We start from the raw sequence: 6,057 nt of genomic DNA, 5'->3' as shown, positions 1-6,057 counted from the left end.
AACAGTCTTCCTACCTCCCAAGGTAGGTGTACGGTTTGCGTACACTCTACCCTCCGCAGACCCCACCTTGTGGGAATATACTGGGTATGTTGTTGTTGTTGTTTTTGAAAGAACAACAGAACAATTGATCACGTTTTTCATTATGTCTGAATTGGAGTTAATTGATAAATCTTTTTAAGTTGTGTTTCTGCATTCATTTGCAAATGCAGGCTCGGGGCCTTGCTGATACTGGTGGACAGAGAAGAAAAGAAGTTTGAGCTTTTCTCTGAAAGGGTTGTCCCAGATTCTAATACAGCAGTGCATGGTACTTGACCATTATAATAACCATATCTCAGTTTTTACAGTCTGCTTCGTGTATTCTTCATCCAATTCTATATAGCTGACTCATATTAAGGTACAAGCGTGTGACAGTTTTTCAAATTATATATGTGCCAAAGCTAGTTCTAGTGTTCTCCTCCATATATTCTTCCCTCCGAAAGGTAGTAGTATAGTTGTCCTGCAGCAATTCATATTAAGCTGCAACCACGAGACAATTTTTCAATGATGTAGTGCCAAAGCTTGTCCCATATTTGTTATCAATGTTCTCATATAAAGTGGTTGAATAGCTACTTTGCATAGCTTTAGTAGCAAACTTTTACCAGTTAATGCCTAAACCGTTTGACCTCTTCGAACATGGTTTAGTTTTTAGGATATTAGCTGCTCTTTGAGTTTCTTACTTTTCAAACTTCCAAACACTAATATGTTAACATATACTAATAATAATAACAACAAACTTCCAAACACTAATATGTTAACATTACCAGATGCAGAGATGCTCGCTTACACAAACCACATTACTACTACTTATAAACATTACTATTTCTTATTACAGGGAAAAAACACATAGCCTTTCCCTGTTTCAAAAGACACAAAACTATAAACTCGACAATTTAAGACTAGTTATTTAACCATGATCTCTGCTCTGTTAAACTTTAGTTTGTTCATTTAGAACAAGTGCAAGGGTCACACTTGCAGTCAGATCCACATTTGCAGCCATTCTCAGCACAGAATTCTCCCATTTCCCTCAGCTTCGGAGTCGTAGGTACCACCCTTAACAACACAAATACAAAAAAAAATAGAAATTTGTCAACACCCACACACACACACACCAAAAAAAAAAAAAAAAAAAAAAAAAACCAAAAGCAAAAAATTGCTAATAACCGCATGATTTTCCATCAGAACACAATCTTTCAAAGAAAATTTTCCGCCATTATAAAAACTGTTACTGTCCATATTGCTCCATTTAAACTCATCTAAGTCAATAACCAGAGAGAAAATGAAACTTGATTAACAAGAAATAGACATGAGTCTGAGTTATTTATTAGTATATGTTACATTTGAAAAAGTAAAATCAGCATGAACAAATAAATAGATTTGCAAAAATACTGCCTGATTCTAATCATTGAGTCATTTTTCTCGTATTTCGGTTCATTTATGGAAACAAATTAAAATTAACATGGCTGAGTTAATATTTTATTAAAATAGAATTACACGTTCTAAGTGCAAATAAATAAATGAAGACACAACAGTCTTACAATCACATTATCTACTTAGAGAAGTTCCCATGTTCAACATAGAAAAAGGCTTTATGATAAGAAATACATCAAACTAAACATGGGCCACTACTCCCAAGTGAATAATACATATATAAAATTACAGGATCTCCATTTTCTTCTACACTCAAAAACAGTGATCTTATTTAATAAAATACTAAATTTTTCATAACTGTGATCTTATTTAATAAAAAAACTAAAATTTTCATGTTAATCCCCATTTAATCCGTAAAAAGGAAAAGGGAACCGAGATACAAAGATAATCACACAATGATTAAACTAAGACGACATCCTTACAAATCTATTTGTGAGTTCATCTACAGCTGTCTTCATATCATTAATCAAGTTTTTATTTTACACAAAGTTCCAACCTCTTATTAATTATCAACCTCTTACAAATCCCTCTATCTATCGGGTGAGCACAAAACTCAAGAAAAAACATAGAATTTCCATAAACTCATAATCCGGATTTGCAGAATACTCTTTTTTTTGAAAAAATATTTCTCCATTTAAGCTCCAACAGTCAAAAAATATTCTCTAAAAACACCATACAAAAAACAAAACAAGCTTTTTTACCCCTCAAAAGTCTGCATAAATTTTTTTTCTAGAAAATTACCCAAAAACTTGTTCATAAACACATAATCTCTCATCAAAATTCAATCTTTGCAAGAAAATTCCCCAGAAAAATTTATCAACCTTTCAAGGACTTACATGCATGGATCATCCAGAACAGGAAGGAAAAAACGAGAACAAAAATTTGTTCCATACAACAAAATGTAAAAAAAGATAAGATAACCACAAGTCACTATCAATAGATGAGAGGAAAAACGCAGAACAAAAATAAAATCTAAATTCTAAATTCATTCCAACAAGACACTCAATTCAAAATTTTGCAAGAAATCCAAAATACAAACTAGCTAATAATTTGGGGTCATCTATATAAATCATTCTAAGCCCAATTCGAGCCAAAAATATCTAAAAGAACCGTTACAACCACACACAAAAAGAACAAGGCAAAAACAAAATCAACCCCAAAGTCTAATCAAAATATAATCTTGTAAGAAAATCCCCTAGAACAGAGAACAAACTTCTTAGTAACCCCAAAAATCAAATCGTTCACAAAAAAGACATCCATGCATGCATCATTCAAAAAAAATGCAAATGCATGACAGAAAAATTAGTAAAAGAAAATACATAAAATAACCACAAAAAAAGAAACTTACGGTCCCCCACAAGATCCACCACAGCAAGACATGTTTTTTTTCTGATAAGATTGATGAAAGAAAAGTATTAAAATTCAAGGAACTTTGACGATGTTGTACGAGTATTATGGAGGAACCATGAGTGTCTATTTATAGCCTCAACGAAGGTCCAGGTAAAGGGAAAGGTGGGATGACCGTCACATGTCATGATCGGTCCATTCATGATCGTAACACGTATGTATCGTTTTTGTGTTCTCAAAATCTGTTCCCTATTTTCAAACTGTAACTCCTCTTAGTGGGCTCCGCACACTGGGAAAAGGCTGACGCGACGGGAAATCGGCTACTAGTTACAAAGCTCCAATAAGGTATCGAGAGGGCTATCACAGTCAGGTGCGAATTTCAACTAAGAGGACGCTCGTATTTTCTAGAAACTATAGAAATGTACGTCCTTCTCTGAGGGGTCAATTTCAGGTGAATATTTATCTGCATCATCAGATATTTGCACTAAATTAACTCAATATATTAATTAAATAATTTAATATAATGAAAATATGAACTTCATCTGTCCCAATTTAAGTGTCTTAGATCTGTGCCAAAAAGAGTGTCTTTTTCTTTTTTTAGTAATCTTTAAATCACAAAATTCAAATAACATTTTTAGTACATTACACACATCTTTAGGACCATATGATTCAAAAGTTTCTTTTTTATTCCTTAAACTTTGTGTTCAGTAAAACTAAAACTAATTAAATTGGGATGCAAGAATATTAATTAATACTTCCCTTTGTTCCAATCCAATTTATCTGATCGAATTTCGAGAGTCAAACAGTAAAATCTTTGACAAAGATTTATTCGTATGCCTTTTAAATATTTTAAAATGTTAATTATTGTGATTTCTACTAGTAGTTTCTAAATATATAATTTTTTTTCAAAGACTTAAAGATTGTATGTCTGAATTTACGATCAAAATAAAAACATTTGACTCTTGAAATTCGAACTGTATAATATAAATTGAGACAAAAGAGTAATAATTAGGTGATATATACACACACATCTCGTGTATGTATTTGTTGGTGTAAATATTCTGTGGAGGTAAATTTTTAACGTAATCTAATTCAAGAACAACTCCCCTCTATTCCCTTTTATGCATTGTATCAAGATTTTTCTTTTACATTTTTGCTTTATCCAATCGATAAAAAAAAAAAAAAAATTCTTTCAATTTGATTATCATTATTAAGTGACCTTTTGTCAAATTTAGTGAGAATCAGAATTCAAATTTAAATTTTTTAAAGTATTATAAATTGGAGTAATTTAGTAAAATAAATATTTAATTAAGTGAAGTATGATATAAAACTTATCATAATATTTATGTGATTATAAAAAGATGTTAGTAGGAGTAAATAAATTTTTAAAATTAAAAAGTTGTTAAATATAAAAATATTTTTTAAAAATAATACTACATAAATAAAATGAAATAAAATAAAATAGTACTCATGTAACTAATTTCACTAATATCTATTGACACCCCAAGTTTAGGAGGAAAGTCTCACATCGACATATAACACAAGAGAGGTGATGGGTACATAAGTAAGCATATCTTACCTCCTAGTGACACGTTTTAAAGCCGTGCGGGCCTAGTCTAAATCGGACAATATCACTAGCGGGACTGGGCTGTTACAGATGATATCAGAGTTCAACTGAGTTTAGGCAAATCCCGGGTAGGCGGGATACATCTTTTTTGTGCGGATTGCCCTTCAAAGGCACTGGACTTTAATTTTTGCCCCTCAAATTGGTGGTCTTTAATTTTTGCCCTTTGCCTAATACTCTGAGGTTCTGAGTTCGAACTCCAGTTCAGTAAAACAAAAAAAAACAAAAAAAAATTGCAAGGCAGAAGTTTGTAGCAAAGTTAGGCATATACGGGCAAAGGTTAGGCCTTAAGGCAAACTTTTACCCAAAATTAGGCCTTAAGGCCTAACTTTTGCTCAAAATTAGGTCTATTCGAGCAAAAGTTAGGCCCTAAAGCAGAGGTTTGTAAAATTCCAACTAAGTTAGGTTTGTAAAATTCCAATTAAGTTAAAAAAAAAAAAAATTGCCTTCTGCCTGATGGCAAAACTCTGACTTAAAAATTCTGCCTTAAGTCAGAGTTTTGCCTTCTGGTGAAAGCAAAACTCTACCTTGTGAATCCAAACTCTACCTTATGATTTTTTTTAAAATTTTTGACTGACAGGGGGTTCGAACCCGAAATCAAGAAATTTTTAGCGAAGGACAAAAAACTAAAGACCAGTGCCTTTGAAGGACAATCGTGCAAATGACTCGCGGCATAAGCAAGCAGACCTTACGCATTAATGATGTATTTTAAAATTGTGTGGGCCTAAATTCAAAGTGAACAATATCACTAATGAGCTGATCTGTTACACATGTACTTAACTCTTGTAATACTAGCAATACATGCCCGTGCGATGGACAGGCCGAATATGTCTATTCACTTTAATTAGCCAGTCCTTAAGGTTTGTATTTTGAAACTAACTTTTAAAAACATTCTAATTGTTATTATATATACAAAATGTATTTTATGTACCATCACTTTAGTTGTAATTAAAAGTCTTTGAGATAGAAAGAGTCGGACGTTTTTATCATTATCATGACAATGAAAGTTGTTCATTGATGTAAAAGAAAATTAGTAAGAATATGAGGGAAAATTAATATTTTGATTCTAAATTTTTTCTTTTAAATTCTTTAATATTTTATATGTATACCGACACGTTGATATCCACTTCAATTAAGTAACTGTTCAGATCCAAACATAAGAACCATTTGGTGTATATATTGGATTAAAATATTTTTATCAAATTAATTATAAAATATATTATAATTTTTTATATTAATTGTTACAAAGAAATCAAAATTAGAAAGATATATATTATATCATTAATCATCAAATTTTAATTCTGAAATGAAAATATAAAGTAATATATTTTATAAATGTAAAGAAACAATAATCAAAGACCGCAAAGGAGAGTAAATAAATAAAGTATTGACAATGAAGGAAAACGGGGATAAATGTCACTCCCTCCCTTTACTTTTACTTGTCGATGTTAACATATCAAGGAAAAAAAAATCTTCTTTTTATTTTACCCTTCACATTAATTATTCATTTTCAAATTATTTTCTGAGGTTATTGAGACTATATACCAATAACTATGGATATTATAATAAATATATACTTTATTTATTAATTTTCAAAGAACGTGCAAAGCCAAAAGTGA

General features: G+C 31.0%; 1 long non-coding RNA gene across 1 annotated transcript; it reads right to left on the bottom strand.

Annotated features, from left to right (window-relative positions):
- Positions 1-773: 773 nt before the first annotated feature.
- On the bottom strand, positions 774-3,192 carry LOC132625647 (uncharacterized). The gene is made up of 2 exons (XR_009576942.1): positions 2,816-3,192; positions 774-1,089 (listed from the first exon to the last, which is right to left on the bottom strand). It is a non-coding gene; the product is annotated as an uncharacterized LOC132625647 (long non-coding RNA).
- Positions 3,193-6,057: the final 2,865 nt, after the last annotated feature.

Source organism: Lycium barbarum, unplaced genomic scaffold, assembly GCF_019175385.1.
Source record: "Lycium barbarum isolate Lr01 unplaced genomic scaffold, ASM1917538v2 unchr_scaffold_15, whole genome shotgun sequence".
Classification (NCBI taxonomy): domain Eukaryota; kingdom Viridiplantae; phylum Streptophyta; class Magnoliopsida; order Solanales; family Solanaceae; genus Lycium; species Lycium barbarum.
The sequence above is the reverse complement of the archived record's forward strand: the minus strand, read 5'-3'. Positions and strand labels throughout refer to the sequence as shown.